Below are 17515 nucleotides of genomic sequence, written 5' to 3'. Positions count from 1 at the left end.
GGGAAGAGCTGCCTGGTACCGGGCCAGGCAGCCCCTGAGCTACAGGGAGTCCTGGTCCTTCCCTCTGTGGCCATGCCCCACCTCCGCCCCACCTTTCCAGGTCTGGCTGGGCAGGCTCCCAGTGGACCATGTGCAGCCCAAGTTCCCGGGGCCCAATTCAACTTCCCAGAGCCCACCAGCATGCCGCCTTCCTGTGCAGCAAGGTGGTGGTGCAGGGTCCAAGCAGTGCTGCTTGCAGGGAACAGTGTATAAGTCAAGATGGAAATTCAGCTTGATAGTGAACGGTGACATCTGTAAGGCATGGCTGTGGTGTAAGGGATGATCAGAGCCACGTAAGAAGCCCTTAAGGCCCTAAGAAATGAGACCAAAGCTCAGGAGTGGATGAGATCTCGCTCAGGGATCCCAAGTGCAGTCTTCCTTTTCTAAATATTTGGCTATATCCAGGCGCGGCAGACGAGCAGAAAGGGGAGAATGCTTAAGGGACCGAGGGTATAACGGGAGCAGGGTGACCACCAAAGGGCATGAGGGCCACCCCTGGGGTCATAGCCTGTTACAGGCAGATTATACCCATAATCTGGGAAGTGACTTGGTAATAATTGTGCAATACTATGACCTGATGAAGAATGCCTTGCATTGGAAAGCTTGTCTAGCTGTATCCCAACTCTGCAGTTGGTCCAATAAAAGAATATCACCCACAAAAAACCTTGCCTCGTGCCGTACTATATTGCGCCAGTGATTACGATCTGCTTCCTTGATAGGGTTATAATTTCTCCTCGAAACTCAGCCTGGCCTCTTAACATCAGTGCTGGTCATGAGCATTTTATTAACATTTCCTTTGCATAAGCAGAGAAGCCAGCTATGTTTCTGCACCAATCCACAGAACAACCCCTTTTTAAGTGAGAAAAGTAGAAATGGTTGTAAGCATGGTAAGTCCAGAAGTTATGCAAGAGGCAAGAATTTCTTAGGATAATATCCTTTTATCAGACCAACAGTGTAGTTAGGGATAAAGTTAGACAAGCTTCTGAATGTAAGTCATTCTTCCTCCCATCTCTGAATCAAGGAAGCCAAGCACACGTTCAGCACAGCATAGGGAAGAGGCCAAGAGAGAGGTTCTTAGGTGTAGCAGATGCACAACTGGCAAAAGAAAAGAAGCTGAGCCCTGGGAGATCAAGGCCTATCAACAGGGGGAATCAGTCTCCTCTTCCTTGTGTGGAAAACATTCAGAAGTTAGATAAATTATAATGGGCCGTAAAGCCAATATCCGTGTTTAGTTCTCAGTTCTTAGTGTCCAGAAGCTGAGACTGACACCCTCGCCCCAATTCCCTCTTTGGATAGCCCTTGATCTCTCCTTTTGCTAATTGTATTCCTAGACTCAGAGACCTGAGGAAGAATGTCTTACATCTGGAAGCTTGTCTAACTTTATCGCAGCTACATAGTTGGTCTCAATATCACCCTGAGAAATCCTTGCCTCTTCCTTGTGCAGAAGGGATTCAGGAGTTGTGTAAATGATAATGGGCCATAAATCCAATATCAGCATCTAGTCCTTGGTTCTTAGCATCCAGCCAGCTTATTCATCCAAGCCGAAGTGTGACCCCACGCAGGGACCTGAGTTACAGAGGAGATCCACGTGACAAGCATTTTTCAGCGCCAGACTTTACTCTATGCTTCAAGTGACGCATTCAGCGAGGTACCAAGTCCTAGTGGGCCTGGTACTGCTGTTCATGGGGCGGTCCTCCTGGCTGAGCTATCCATTGTACCAGTGCAATGAGGCTATTGGGGCAACAAGATTGGTAAACCCCATAGCAGACCCTGCCAGGGTGCGGGCTGTTGTGGGTCTGTTTGGTGCGACTTATCCCAGCGCCCCGTGGTACAGGTGTGCATCTGCCCCAGTTCCCAAGAAACTGCTGATCCTCATGGCTGCTATGCCTCAGCCAGGGCCTGTGCTGCCCCACTGGGCAGTTTGGCTAATGCCACCTCTGCTGCAGTCTCCAAGACCTATGGTGATCTAACCCCAACCTCTGGAAGGAGACCGTGTTCACCAAGTCTCCTTGGCAGGAGGTCACTGATCATCTTGCCCGGACCCAAGCCAGGGTCTCGGTGCAGAGACAGCTGCTGTGGCGATAGCTTGAGGTGTTTTTGTACTGAGCTGAGCCTGGCGAGCTCCATGGAGCCCCTTTGCTCCCTGAGGGGACCGCAGCAGTGCAGGTCCCTTCGCCTTGCCAGGCACGACTGGAACGGAGCAGGAAGGGGAGGAGGAGTAGTCGGCTGCCCTAAACCCTGATGCCTTTGCAGAGACCAGCTGGGAGGGCAGGAAGCGGTCACCCTCTGTCCCCTGGACAACTATCTCTCAATGCCTGGGGGGGGACCTGCTCCCTCGGAGGGACATGGGCACCCCACAGCTGCTGGCTGAGAGGAGCTGCCCCACTCCTGGGTGGGCTGAGGTTATTTTCTCTCCTGCCGTGGCTTACCTTTCCCCCAAAATGCAGTACACGGCTGATATGGCAGCCAGGCCAGAATGAGCTGCTTGCATCGGGGCCTGCCGCAACCGGACGAGGTTTTGGGGGAGCTCACCCCAGCACCCTTAGGGAAGCTGCCAGGTACTGGGCTGGGGGGGGGCAGGAGCTGCTGGCCCTTCCCTGCGCTCCCCTGCCTGCTGGCAGGGCTGGGGGACCCCACTCCTGACCTCCTCCCACTCGGGCCCTCCTCCCCTCCGGCAGGCTTTGCCCCCTGGATGTGTATGTGAGGGGAGGGTGCGTCCCGGGGGGAGAGGGGACCCTGTCTTGCTGCTCCCAGGCAGGGTTTTCCCATTCCCAGGCAAGGAGGCTGCGGGAATGCCCTGTGCCCAAGGGCACCCCCCGCCTGCGGGGCAGTGCTGGCAGAGACTCCTCCTTTCTGCTGCTGCTGGTTTTGGCTCTGAGATCTATACGTATTGTTACAGCACCCATGTGTCTCCCTGTGGGGGTGGGACTGTCCTGCCTCCTTTGTTCTCCCCCCACAGTGGATTGCCCCATGGGGGGAGCATTGCCCCACCTGCTAAGGGGCAGGTGGAAAGCTATCCGTGGGGCAGCCTTACTCCACCTGCTGCTGCATATGCATGGGTAGCAGGACATCGGGTGCTGTTGGACTCCCCAAATCACCCCACCCCTGCGTCAGGGCAGGACTTGTTTGGTGATGAGCTCCCCACTGGCACAGGGGCTCCTCTGAGCTGGCAGGGCGACTCTCAAGGCAGTTGGAGCCTAGCCCGGGCACCGAGATGGGCTTCTGGTCCCTGCAGGGCTCCACTGCACATCCTCCGCGAAACAGATTGGTCGCTGGCAACTTCAGCTACTATTATTTGAAAATTGGGAGAGTCCTTTGGAGAGCTCAGATCAGGTTGTGGTACTGGGGGGTGGGGCAGGGAAGGCTTCTCTCCCAGCCCCCCAGCTTTTATCTCTCCCCTGGCACGTGGCACCAGGGGACCTCTGACCTCTTCATCTGTTTGGGGTTTTTTTGCGGGGTTTTTTTTTTTGCTGTAGAATTGTCTTGTGGACACACGTGGCTGAAGGAGGTGGTTTGCTCCTGATGATTGAGGATTTGTCCAATGGTTTAATGAGTCGGGTCCACTGGAGCCCTCTGGCCTTCAGTGGTGTGGCTGGAAGGCCAAAGGACAGGAATAGTCCAGGCTGAATGTCAGTATTGAACATAATGGCCAGGCATTGAGAATAAGGCAGGCAGGCAGATTTAGGATGAGTTTCTGGAAAAAAAAAATCAGTGTAATGGTTAGAGAGAGAAAATGTAGGTTACATAGTCACTTCCATTTAAACAGGGATCGTATGACCCCGGTTGCTCATTTCTCATGCTGCTCGAGTATTTGGATTCCTGGACAATATACGTTGGATCCCAGACATTCCTTCTGGTTGAATCTGTTGTAAAGTTGTCATGTTTCTGCTTTTCAAAGGGAGCTGTGTTCTTAATGCCTTAATGTAGGGACTAGAATAGTAACAGTCTAATCCCAAAGGGTTGTGACATAACCTTTTCCCTGGCAAGAGCAATGACCCAACCACTAAAGTATGACTTAATTGCAGCGTTTGTCAGAAGAAGCTTACGTAGGCAGGAGGGAGCTTCTTAGCCAGACACATTAGCAATTGCAACCCCTGCAAAGGAAACAGCATGTTTTGTGATAGTTGTGTCAGCCTCGCAGAGCGGTGGAAGTACCTCTGTAAATGCCATGCGTGTCTTGTGTAGTGTTATGTCTTGCACGAGTTGGAAATGTAATACAAGTGTGTGACAGAAGGGGAGCAACCCTGCAGAGTCCTGCTGGCAGTAAGTCTGCACTACAAATCCCAGAGGCCTCTGGAAGCAGGAAGAGGAAGTGACCAGACGATTCCGGTTTGGCTCTGTGCCAAACGGCAGGGGAGAGATGGGGGGGAGAGGAAGGACTGGACAGCACAGCTGAGCGACACACTGAATACGTGTGACCCCCGTCGTGGAAACCTGCACAGGGTGACTCTGGACTAAAGGCTGGCTCCTGGGTGGACGTCCGGAGGTCAGGAAAGGGAACTTGTGCTGAATGTATGTATTCTGGCGATACCGACCCTCTGAGTATATGTTATTATACCATGAATGTCTTCTTACCTGTAGTTGTTCCTTCCCTTTGGCCTGTTGGCTTGTGACCCGAATCCTAGAGACTTTCTAAGTAAAAGTGAGAAAGGCTTTTTTGGCTGTGATGCTCGTGCCTGATCCTGCAGGGGTTTGGTACCACTGGTGGCAGTAGTGGGATTGGCGGACAAAGGACGTAAGGCATAGGGCAAACTGTTGCAGCGTGTGCATAGTTTTTGTCGTTGTGTGGGCTTTGAGCAGGGGAGACAAGTGCTACACAGGGGCAGCACCCTTCTGGGAGTGGGGACGAACATGTGCCCTACTTACTGGTTTAAGACCTAGATTCAATCCAGAACCCTATAGCGGGGAGCAATAAGAATGGGTTGACTGGCATGAACAGTTTGAAATGGCAGCTGTGTTAAATAAATGATGTAAGGCCACTAAGCTACAATTCCTGAGCCTGTTGCTCACAGGAGAGACTAGGGTGGTCTACCTGTGGCTCAGCAGTGGGATTGCAAGCACCTGATAGGGGCCTTGGGAGATGCTTTGGAACCAGATGCTGGGTGGGTGCTACTTTCCTTAATTGTAAGAGGACCTCACCTTAGTCGGTGCAAGAGTTTGGCCTGGCTCTAGGACAACTAGTTGTAAAGGCCTTCCCACAAGCCAGCCCAGAGATGTAGGATATGCTGGATTGTGACCATTTTCTCAACAATGCTTTCAGTGGGGAGGTGCAGGCCCACCTCTGGGAAAACCCCAGGGCCTGGATGAGGCTATAAAGCTAGCCACTAAGTTAGAGTTGGCAAACAAGCTGAGGGCTCTAAGTACCCAGGACACCAAGACAAAGGTACATATGCATGCCAAGGAGGAGAAGTTGGGAGTACACACCCAAAGCCTGGAACCACTAGCTTTGCAAATGATGATGGAGACAATAAAGACTATCCAGGGTGAGCTGGATCAACTCAAAAAGAGTATGAAAGCTCAGCCCCAAGGCAGATGGGTCAGTAGAGACCTCCTGGATCACAATGGCTGGGATCTCGTCAGGAGGCTGCTGACCGATGCTGGCACTGTGGCCGCTGTGACCACTTTAGGAGGGAATGCCCAGAGAGAAGGTGGCATTCTGGGCAGGGAAACTAAAGCAGGCAGTGCAGAGGCGCCTATCCGTTGCTGGTAAACCCAGAGGCCTGCAGGATGAGGTGGTAATTGTCAGTGCCGCAAGGTTGGGATACTACCTGGAGGGGAAGCTAGGAGAGGTCCCTTGCGAACTCCTCCTGGACTCAGGTGGCCAGGTATCCATTGTACTTCACCAAGTATGGGAGCAAGTTACAAAAGAGAGTGAAAGGGACCTTCGACCTTGTAGATTAGTGCTCGAGGCTGCCAACGGGGAGGTGCGCCCAGTCCTAGAGGAATGGTGTGCAGCCATCAGCTTCCAAGACCTGTAGCTGCCATGCAAATTCCTCGTAGCAGAGGATGCCGATTAAGATGCATTGTTGGGCACCGATTTCCTAAAACAATTTCAGGTCGCCATGAGTTTTGCTGATTGTTCCTGTTCCTTTCTGGAGCAATGTTTTCCCCTGTATACCACAGATGGTCAAACCGGAGTGTGTGAAGTAGTAGTGGAGAAGAATATGGCAATACCTCCTAGAAGTGAAATGATTGCTGACAAACAGAAGAGATGGTCCTGCAAGGACTAGGAGGGCTTATTTGAACCTAAGCCCAATAAGGAATTGGGGCTTCTAATGGAAACTGCAGTGGGTAAAAGCCACAGGGGTGAAATCCCAGTGCATGTTGCCAGCATGTTGGCAGAACCTCAGGTCTCATCCTGGTACCATAATTGGCATGTTTGAAACTAGTGTGGTTGTCCTGTAGGAGGATCCTGGGTCAGGGAGATCAGTTGCTATGAGCACTGAGCTCAGAGAATAACCAGCACCTTGGAGAGCCAGGTGAGAACCACCAATGGACTGCAGGACTATTGGCATGTGAGTTCAAGTTAAGTCAGTATGGAAGCAGGGACAGTGCAGGAAGCACTGCTGGAGTATCCTGATGTACTCAGCCTGGGGGACGGACAGGCCTAACAAAGCACCGGATCGACATGGACAGTGCCAGACCTGTCAAACGAGTGCCACAAAGAGTACCTATTCATTTCCAGCAGGAGCTTGACCAGCAGCTGCAAGGAATGGAAGAGAGGGACATCATCAGGTTCTCTGTCAGCCCACGGGCTGCTCCTGTGGTGTTGGTGTGGATGAAAGTGAGAAATGTGTGGTTCAGTGGATTACCATGGGCTGAATGATGTTACTGTTAAGGGTACTTACCCTTTGCCTTGAATTGATGACATGCTGGACTCTACCCATGACCTAGCTAGTGGGTACTGGCAGGTGGAAGTGCACCCAGAGGACAGAGCTAAGACTGCATTCTGCACTAAGAAGGGGCTTTTTTAGTTTAACATTATGGCTTTTGGGCTATGCAGTGCTCCTGGTACATTTTGGAGAGTGATGGATATTGTATTAGTGGATTTACAAGGGACCTCCTGCATGATGTACCTAGATGGTATCATTGTGGTGTGCTCCTGAAAGATTCATCTTTTGCAGAAACTGAGAGCTGTGCTTGAGAGGCTGAAGGAAGCAAATCTAAAAATTAAATCTGTCAAATCTCAGCTTTTCTGCAGGGAAGTGAACTTCTTGGGACATGTGGTCTCTACAGAGGTGGTAGACCCTGACCCAGGGAAAGTGGAGACCATCAAAACCTGGTCAGTACCTTGAAATGTGAAAGAATTGTGCAGCTTTTTGGGTCTAGCCTGCTACTGCAGCTTTGTGGTGAGTTTTGCTACCATTGCAGACCCCTTGCATAAACTCTCCGATAAGATAAAAGAATGTCAAGATGCCTTCCAGGAGCTAAAAGAGCAGTTGATGTTATCCCCTATCTTGGCATACTCTGATCTTCATTTACCTTTCTTGTTGGGTGCTAATGCAAGTGACCTGGGCATTGGGAGCTGTTTTGTTCCCAGCTGAAGAAGGCCAAGAATTGGTAGTATCCTATGCCAGCTGAACCTTAAACAAAGCCAAGTGCCAATCTACAGCTGCCAGAGAGGAATTGCTTGATGTGGTGACCTTTACTAAGCACTTTTGGCACTTCCTCTTGCGAAGACGCTTCATGCTGAGAAAAATCATAGTTCTCTCCTGTACTTGCACAATTTTCAACAACCTGAAGGACAGCTGGCCAGGTGGTTGGAACAGCTGGCTGAGTTCTACTGCCAGATGTTGCCTCCCAGGGCGATGCACTGCCAGAATGCCGATGCTTTGTCCCGTAGGCCTCACGTGGATGAGGGGGGTGAACCTAAAAGCAGGTCAGTGGAGATATGACCGCTATCAACAGCAGAGGCAATCAGGAGTGAACAACAGGAGCAGCCGGAAGAGTTCGACCACCTGGCAGCATGCATCACTTCAAGAGGCAACCATGGAATACCAACACCTTGTTCGGTAGACTTCACACAGTGGAAGTTGAACCTGAAGATGAAACAGTGGGGATACAACCACTATCAACTGCTGAGACAGCCAGGGGTGAACCAGCCCCAGAGGCAGAAAAAGCCAGATGGCTGACAGATTGGTGGAAAAAACAACGGGAAGATGCTGACATCAAAAAACCAATAAGGTAGAAGGAACTCAGTAGCAAGGAATTCCCTGAAGAAGGGCAATGTCATCCTCACCTAAAGCGATACCAGGTAGTGTGGCATGAACTAAGCATTAGGCAAGGAGTCCTGGCGCAGAAGCTTCCTGGGTTTGCCCAGAGACCCAAGCACGTTCAAATAGTGGTGCCAGAGAGGGAAATGCCAATAATTCTGCAAGCCCTGCACGATTCCTATAGTGGGGGACATTTGGCTTGAACAGAGCCTCTCCTAAGGTCCAGGCCTGGTATTTCTGGTTAGGCTGGAGGCGATTTATTATGGACTGGTGCAAACTGTGCAATGTGCAGCACACAAAAGGATGAGGAGTAGTCCCAAGGTTCCTGTGATCTCCACACAGTCTGGATGACCCCTGGAAAGGACAGTCATGGATATCCTGGGTCCCCTACCCACTGCACCACGTGGAAACAAGTATGTCTTAGTAGTGGCTGGCTATTTCTCCAAGTGGGCTGAAGCCTACCCACCCTTTCCCCGATCAGGAGGCTCAGATGGTGTCGAGAGATTTGTGTGCTGTCACAGTGTACCTCAATCCCTCCACATCGACCAAGGGAGAAATTTTGAATCTCAGCTATTCTGTTGCATCTGTGACCTTTTGGAAATTTAAGAAAACCTGCACGGCACCCTATCGGCCCCTGATCTGATGGACTAGTGGAACAGTTCAACTGTGCTCGGGTTGTCTCTGATTCAAGACAACCTGACAATACAAAAGGAGGTACTCCCGTATGTCACGATGGCCTATCAGAGCAATGTCCGATTGTCTACAGGGTCTCCGCCATATACGGTGCTTGGATGGGAGATTTTTCTCTCTGTTGATGTTGTCTCTGGAATAAATGCATCGGAAGGATTTAACAACCTGTTTGAACATGTTATAAAAGTGGCCGGTTACATCCAGCTCAGTTAAGAGACATCAGGCTGTAGCCGCACACAGGCAGAAAGACAGCTGTGAGCTCGGGGTCGCTGGACAGGTGTGTGAGCTGTAGGTGCACAACAAAACTAGGAGGCAGGGTCGGTGCCAGAAGCTCTGTAGTGATTTCAGTGGCCTCCCTACAGTCAAGAAGTTACTTGAGGTGTTAGATGAGCTGGCGAGCAGGCTGACCGGACAAACACGGGTAGTACTATAACCGGATGAAGCCCTGTGTGCGCTCACGGGACAGACTAGGGGGCTAGGGATGCCTTTTTATCGACAATCATAACCGAACCCCCGCCAATACGGCCCCAAATACGCCCAATGGGGTGCTGGCAGACGATGCTTCTAGGCCAGGAAATGTTGGGTGAGACCCGTGGCCTGATGAGAGCGAAGATGAGCGGATCCAACGGGGAAGGCTAGACGTGGGGGCAACATCAGTAGTGACCCCCATCCCTGAAGTCTGCGGTGGACCACGGAGGGTGGCTCGGTGACGCCGGGGCACGTCCCGTTGAGACGGGGGGGGGGGACATAATGTACGTTTCGTGCCATGTGATGTATTGCGCAAGCTGGAAATGTGATAGGAGCGTGTAACAGAAAGCGGGGGGGGGAGGAGGAGGGTCCTGTGGGCTGTCATTCCGGACTACAAATCCCAGAGGCCTCTGGAAGCCGGAAGAGGAAGTGACGAGAGTCGTGCCCCCGGGCGAGTCTGGACTGCGGATCCCAGAGGCCTCTGGAAGCAGGAAGAGGAAGTGAGCGGCCAGTTCCGGTCTGGCTGTGTGCCAGACAGCAGGGGAGCGATGGGCAGAAAGCGGGGTCGGGCTGGCACAGCTGAGCCGCAGCCGCCCCGCCCGTGACCCCGCCGGGGAACCGGCGCGCAGCGACGCGGGGCCGGCGCCTGGGGCCCGGCTGGAGGTGGGCGAGGGACTTCCCGGGCTGAGCGTGCGCGTCCTGTGACTGCCTTCGGGGTTATCCTGGGGCAGCTCTGTTTACCTGCTTTGGTGCCTCCCCTGCGGCCCCTTGGCGTGTGCCCTGGTCCCTGAGACTTTATCCCGAGGAGCGAGAAACCCCCTTTGGCTGCCTGACCCCCATGGGTCGGGGTCGGGCCCGGGGTTTTTAGTGAAACGAAGGCTGAGGAAGGGGTCGAGGACGCCCCTGTATTGCTGCAGAAAGGGCCTGGTGTCATCTGTCTGCACAAATGCCCGGAGGGGAGCTGCCAGCAGCATTGAGCTGTTCACCAGGGGCATCTTGATGGCGCGGGGGGTACGTATGTGGCAGGAAACAGTGCTTAGAAAGTTGTGTTGTGTTGTGTTGTGTTGTGTTGTGGGGGGGGTACCGGCATCGTCTTAGTTGTCGCGGGGGCGTCCGAGTGAATCGCGCTTATCTCCAGTCCACCTGAAAGCAAAATACCTCCAGTTCCTTTTTTGTGGTGCTCCCCCTTCCTCCTTTTCTCCTTTGGGCTCCCCTTGGAAGGATTATAATTTTGCACTATGTATTTTGCACAGTTTCTTGCCCAGTGCTGAATAAATCCTAATGTTTTCCAGGGATCGTACTAATAGGCTCTGAAATTTAAAAAAATTTATATATATATATACTAGCAGCCTTTCCCTGTTATCGTTATCCCCTTTCTGTATGGACGTAGCTCCGGGATCGAGGCCAAATGTTATATTAGCGCTTTAATGTATTCGTGCTGATTTTTCATGCTTTAACAACTGGTATATTGATGAACATAAACTACGTGTTGGTAAATCATAACACTGTCTTTAAGTGTAGGTACTTCAGTAATTTTCTCTGAACTTTGCAGTGTCAAATTGTATTAACTACACTATCCCTTGGTGTTAGTGACCCTAAATGTAAATCCATTTTTTTTAGGGAATTGGGGCTCGTAGTAGAAATGATATCTTTTTATTTTATTATATTGCAAAAAAAAAAAAAAAATTGTAAAAAAAAAAAAAAAAAAAGTTGCAAAAAAATCTTGTTGCTCTAATAAAAGATATCATTTCTACTACAAGCCCTGATTGCCTTTTCCTCTAGACGAATACAGTTACAGTCTGAATACTAATCCTTTTTTAGCGTATTTAACTTTTATCCAGTACAGCCTATGAGTTCATGCGTGGTTTTAATAACTTTCTTTTGGCTCTAACTTTTTTTTTTTTTTTAAATGAATAGGTCTGCTGATGGTGTTCAGTAAATTTTCAAGACAAAACAGGTACCTATTTCTATTCAGTGAAGTAGACAACAGTAAGTAATATCAAATGCAACTGTTGTAAGACTCAGAATCCTCTTTAGAAACTTCATTTGTCTACCTTTTCTGATCTCAAATTGGCAGCTATGCATAGATTCAGAATTTCCTTGACAAAAAAGAAACCTTGGCTTGGGAGACTGTAATCAATAGCTTGTTTGCAGACTGTCATGAGTCGGACTGTATGCCAAGTGTTTGAATGTACTCCCTTCCAAAGCTTTTCTAAAGCAAGGGTTCAGATAAACTATTCCAAAAACATGTGTCACTGCTTGGGGTTAATTCTATATGAGCGAACCTACAGCTTGCACAGCATTTTGAAAAAACATCCTATTGCATAAGTTGTGTTAAAACAGTTCCTTAACTTAGTAAAATGTGCACTCATTTTAGGGCGTGATTACAATAATACTTGTGGCCTGATCCGAAATATGGTAGGAGTCCCTTCATTCATTCGAGTTTGCCCAGGGTCAGGCATACCGTGTGCTTTCATTGTCGTGATGCTGGACAAGGATGAACTGTAGGTAATGTTCACAACACCTCTTTGAGACTGGGAAGTAGTTTCGGCTGCATTTTGTAGGGATCGTTATCAGGGCAAGAATGAGAATTTAGGAGTTTCACACCAAAGTGTGGTCCAGTGTTAAGGCCCACATCCCTTTTCTTTACTTTTTCCCACTTACATTGACTCTGTGGAAAAGAAGAACAAGTATGTCAATGCAAATAAATAAAATAACCTGCAACCTGTACATCTTGTTTATGAAAACTATTGAGATGAAAAGAAATACAGTATCTGTCTGCTTGCTTCTGTATCAAAGAAAATTGTTTTAGTCCCATCAAAAAGGAATTTAATGGTCAGTTGTCTAAGTCTGGTATAAAGCATTTTATGCAGATGGAAACTTTTCACAGGAAGCTGACTACCAAATTTCTTAGCTTGGGACTAGACTGGAGAAATTACTAGCCTTTCAAATTGGGTTGCAACATTTAAAAAGCAACCTCCTTGCTGAGTGATAAGAGATTACCACTGAACCCAAATAATTGGATTTATGGCAACACCAGTTTTTCACATAATATACAGTTCAGCTTGCTGTCTTTCTGCTCTTCTTGCTTGATGCTGGAAGTGGGATCTTTTGTGAAATTAAATACTTGGACTTCTAGGACCAGAACAGGCAGGAATGTCAGAGGGGCAAAGCAACAGTTAGATGCCCTGGGTCATTGCTGGTAGATGCATAAGCCTGAAGTGCTGCAGTAATTATTAACATTACTGCTCAGAGCCATAAATCTCTGTGATTTTGGTGTTATAATCTAGATGCAGCTTCTAAATTCTAGCAATATGAATAAATGCAATTTAACCATATTGAGCTGTAGGGTGAACATTTTTTTTTTTTCTTTTTACTAATGCCATGAAGAATGAGTAGTGCTTGAATGACTTGTAAATGCCCTCGGACAAAGTGCATATGAAAACCATATACAGCTGGGGCACAGAAGTTATCCAGTCCCCTCCCTCTGCCCCCCTAGGTATGCTGATACAACAAAACTGGACACAAAGTGTAGTTTCCTTTTTAAAAATAAAAAGGTTAAATGATGCTTAAGAGCAAAATTAAATTTTTGGGAGGGGGAGAGGTGAAAGGTTTCACAAAAGAATAGAAATGTCTCTGAAATTTTAATAAACACACAAAAGCCCCATTTTTGCCCTGTTTGGATCGAAGCACTTCCCTCTAGTTGGTGCAGTTCAAATATAACCTTTGTTAATACGACTGGATGAGAACCAGGAAATGAAACTTAAAACTGTCAAAAGTGAAACTGTCTGGTCCTTGCATTTTGCAAGCCCGCTGAACTGTAATGGTGAAAAGCCAGCTAGGTGTAGAAACCTTAATCGTTATTAAGGTTAGGTTTTGTTGATAATTCTCAGAACATTATGTTGCATTTTAGGCCAAAAGGGACTATTAGAGATCTAGCTTGACCATTGGCCATTATATTTCCCCCAGGTCTCTTTATGCTAAATACAGAGATTTGAGTTGGACTTCAGGAGGTAAAAACTTTGTGTTAAGAATGAAGCTAGAGGCCCCTGAAACGTCAGGGAGTTGATCAGGTGAGAGATGCCTAGTCGAGCTGTGCCCTGTGCTGCAGGGGAGGGCGGGCAGCCCTCTTGGTCACTACCCATCTGGTCTGATCTGATCCGTGAGAATTTTATCCTGATAGAAAAGTGTCTAATAACTGGGAACACAAGTGTGAGCGGGCTTACCAACTAGGCCTCTGAAAGGAAGATTTACCCAGCTATTCAGAGCAGTAGTTCATCCCTGCCAGCTTCAGCTGTGTCCGTGCTTCAGAGGAAAGTAGACGGACACCCCCCTCCTCACCCTCCGTTGAATATAGTTAACCAATTTATGTATCAGGAGAAAAAGGACTTTTTTTTTCATTTTTTGGAAAACCTTGTCTGCCCAGGGTGGGGGAGAGGAATGTACCTTCTATAAGTTTCATTAATCATAGATTCATAGAGTCAGAAGGGACCTCAGTGGGCCATCTAGTCTGACCCCCTGCCCCTGGCAGGCAAGAAAAGAGTCACCAACCCTGGGGTCATGTGAACCCAGCCAGGTGCCTGTCCAGTCTCCTCTTGAAGACCCCCAAGGATAGGGCAAGCACCACCTCCCTTAGGAGCCCATTCCAGATCCTGGCAGCTCTTACCGTGAAGAACTTTCTCCTAATGTCCAGCCTAAACCTTCTCTCCAGTAGCTTATGGCCATTGTTCCTTGCTGTTCCAGGGGGTGCCCTGGTGAACAGATTGTCGCCTGCTTCATGTTGCTCCCCACTTACAAATTTGTATACTGCCACATGGTCCCCTCTCAGCCTTCTCTTGAAGAGGCTGAAGAGGTTAAGGTCCCTTAGCCTTTCCTCGTAGGGCCTTCCCTGCAGACCTTTAATCAGAAGAGTGGCTCTTTGGACCCTCTCCAGGTTGTCCACATCCCTCTTGAACTGTGGCACCCAGAATTAGATGCAGCACTCCAGCTGCGGCCTGACCAGTGCCGCACAGAGGGGGAGAATCACCTCCCTGGACCTGTTTGTGAAGCACCTATGGATGCACGACAAGGTGCAATGGGCTCTGCCAACTGCTTCATCGCATTGGCGACTCATGTTCATCCTGGAGTCAACAGTGACTCCGAGATCTCTTTCTGGCTCAGTGGAGTTGAGAAGGTTGCTCCGCAGCCTGTAGGTATGGTGACAGTTCTTCCTTCCTAGATGCAGCACCTTGCACCTGTCCTTATTGAATTGCATCCTGTTGCTCTCTGCCCACTTCCCCAGCCTGTCGAGGTCAGCCTGGATCTGGTTCCTCCTCTCCAAGGTGCTAGCTTCACCCCATATTTTTGTGTCATCCGTGAATTTGGACAGGGTGCTTTCTACCCCCTCATCCAGATTACTGATTAAGGTGTTGAACAGCCCTGGTCCCAGAACTGAGCCCTGAGGGACTCCATGGCCCGCATCTTTCCAGGTTGACAACGACCCATCCACCATCACTCTCTGGGTGTGACCCTTGAGCCAGTTTGCTACCCAGTCTACCGTATAGTCATCCAAGGCGAATCCCCTCAGTTTATTTATAAGGATGGTATGGGCTACTGTGTCAAAGGCCTTCTTGAAGTCCAAATTGATAACATCCACCTCGACTCCTGCATCTAAGCAATTGGTGGCCTTGTCGTAAAAGGAAACTAGGTTAATGAGGCAGGACCTGCCTGCTAAAAACCCATGTTGGTTATCCCTCCGCATCGCATTAGCTAGTGGGCTCCCACACCTGTGCTCCTTGATAATTTTTTCTAGGATTTTCCCAGACATAGCAGTAAGGCTGACTGGTCTATAGTTCCCCGGGTCCTCCTTCCTCCCCTTCTTAAAGATTGGGATGACGTTAGCCCTCTTCCAATCCTGTAATCAATTTATAAGATTAATCATTTCTCATCGGTAGTAGAAAATCTGATTACTTTGAGCTATGTATTACAAGCATAATGACATTTTGATAATCATTTAGATAGTTTTGATATTCATGTAAATATTCAGGACCAAATTCAGCTCTGACATCACTAAATGCAACCTTCTCAGCAATAGCGGAGCGGGACTTATTTTGGCTTTTGTTGCATTTACCTTTTGGCAGGCTAGAAAATTAACGCTCGGGCTTTAAGTGTAGCCATGCAGTTTGGTTTTATAATAATCTCTGAGATAAAATAGTTCTGAACTTTGAGCTTTTATCACATTAAATACGATAGTATTCACTGTGGCCCTATATAATAGTAGTATTCGCTTTCTTTGCCTTTTTGTGGACGTGGTACAGAGAAAATTATTTAATTGAAGGAAACTGTAAAAATGATGTTGGTTTAAATAGTTTTGATATTAAATTTATTATTTTTAACCTAGAAAAACTGCAGTTAAAAGTAAGAGACTAGTTCAGTCTGAATGATCTTTCTAACCCTTGTCCTGTGTTGTAACTAATGTCAACAAGGTTTCATTCACCCTCCAAGCTACACGTTCATGTTTTTGAAGAAGCTAAACTATGACCAGCAAACCCTTGTTCATCAATCAGAAAAAAATCAGCTAATGTAACACAGAAATGATCAAAAGTCATTGCTGGGGGTGGGGGTGACTTACTGGTGATATTCTGTTTTTAATCCTTTGAGCCATTCAGTCTTCAGAATTAGTAATAGATGAATCAAGTTATTTAATTTAAAAAATACCAGTAAATACTAGTTTTCTGAGATTTGATTTACTGCCAGTGTCTCAGATGTCACCAGCTATCTCATTTGATACTTTTTAACTTTTACACTATTTTCCTTTTAATTTTAGCAGTAATTTTGAGCAATACGAAACAGGTTAAAGAGGGAAACTTAAATTTTCCAGTGATGCTAGTGGGCCTGGTATTCTAATCTAAAGATAAGGCTACAAGCTGAATTGCAGCCTCTGTCAAGTAAGGTTAAATAAGTCCATACTGTTATATTGGAAGAGCATTTCTCTATGTAGCAGCAAGATAATTGAGAAAACTGAAAATGGTGCAATAAAAGCAGGGCGGTTCCTGTCCTGCTGTTATCACAGTGATAAGCACTCCTCAGTAATGTTGTTTTAATAAAAATTCAGCTCTCTGATTTTGGTGACGGTGTTGCTATTAGTAACCAGATATTTAGGACCACTAGCCATCCGTGTATGTTTTCAACTTGTACCTTTATTTCTAAGTTTAGGTGCTAATCAAACTACACAAGATTTGCAGGTTTTACTTTTCATGGCTAAGAGAAACTGAGTAAATTAAGTCATAAATGACGTACATTGGCCTACAGTTTATTTGCTTCCACTTGATGACAGTATGCATTAGTCAGGTCACCTAAGCCTAGAACCAGCTGTGCAAAAAAAACCCAGCCCAAACTTTTCATTAAATCTGAGTCCAACCGAAATATTCCTGTTTTATTTTAGTTTAGAAACAGTTTAACTTTCCTTAAAAAGAAAAAAAAGCAAAAACAAAATCCCTCTCTTCCCTCCAAATATTTGCAATCCAAGTCTTGTTCTCCTGCACGAAAGCCAAACGCTGATAAGAGCTAAAAGCGAAACGAATGAGTCAGTTACTCATCTAAGCAGAAAGAAATACAGTATATGCAAATAGAAAATATTTGAGATATTTAAGGTAGTGTTGGAATGATATAGCCTTGATAGTCCAGGAAAAATGTGAGAGGCAAGGATTTTGCAGCGTGAAAAGTTGTATTAGGCTGGCTATATAGTTGCGGGAGAATTTGGACAAACTTTTGGGCAACAGGGTCCCCTTCCCCAGTACTTGAACGTCTCCCAACTTGGCAGAAGCTGTAAGAGGTCCAAACTGGGGGGGGCACGAAGGGCAGACCCCGCCCCTGCTCCATGCAGCTGGCTTCAGCCCTGACTCTGAACCTTCGTTCTGCCTTCCCAAAGCCAAGCCTGCCACTCATTTTGGGGTGTGGTCAGTGAGAAAAGGTAGGATCGTCTCAAAAAATGCTTCCCTGGATTTTAAAAAAAATAAAAAATCCTTTTTTTATGATTTGAATTTATTTCTAGGTCTTGCTTGTAACTTAGGAGATTAAAAAAAAAATACAGGATTGTTTTTAACTTAACAGCATCTATCCAGTTT

General features: G+C 47.7%; 1 protein-coding gene across 19 annotated transcripts in view; it reads left to right on the top strand.

The window, feature by feature from the left end:
• The first annotated feature begins 4388 nt into the window (after positions 1–4388).
• The window catches only part of TUT4 (terminal uridylyl transferase 4), a 90133-nt gene continuing 77006 nt past the window's right edge, over positions 4389–17515 (top strand). For 5 of the 19 annotated variants that reach the window (XM_014598657.3, XM_014598653.3, XM_019479209.2 and 2 more), the window contains exons 1-2: positions 9853–10421; positions 11328–11367. The gene's annotated coding sequence lies outside the window, so the exon portion shown is untranslated. Of the gene's footprint in view, positions 4552–9844; positions 10422–11327; positions 11400–13379; positions 13484–17515 lie in introns of those variants that run through there. The other 14 variants (XM_019479216.2, XM_014598652.3, XM_059727833.1 and 11 more) reach the window with 11 other exon arrangements.

The sequence above is a fragment of the Alligator mississippiensis genome, chromosome 5 (assembly GCF_030867095.1).
Source record: "Alligator mississippiensis isolate rAllMis1 chromosome 5, rAllMis1, whole genome shotgun sequence".
Lineage (NCBI taxonomy): Eukaryota > Metazoa > Chordata > Crocodylia > Alligatoridae > Alligator > Alligator mississippiensis.
Note: the sequence above shows the minus strand (reverse complement) of the source record. Positions and strands in the feature narration are given on the sequence as shown.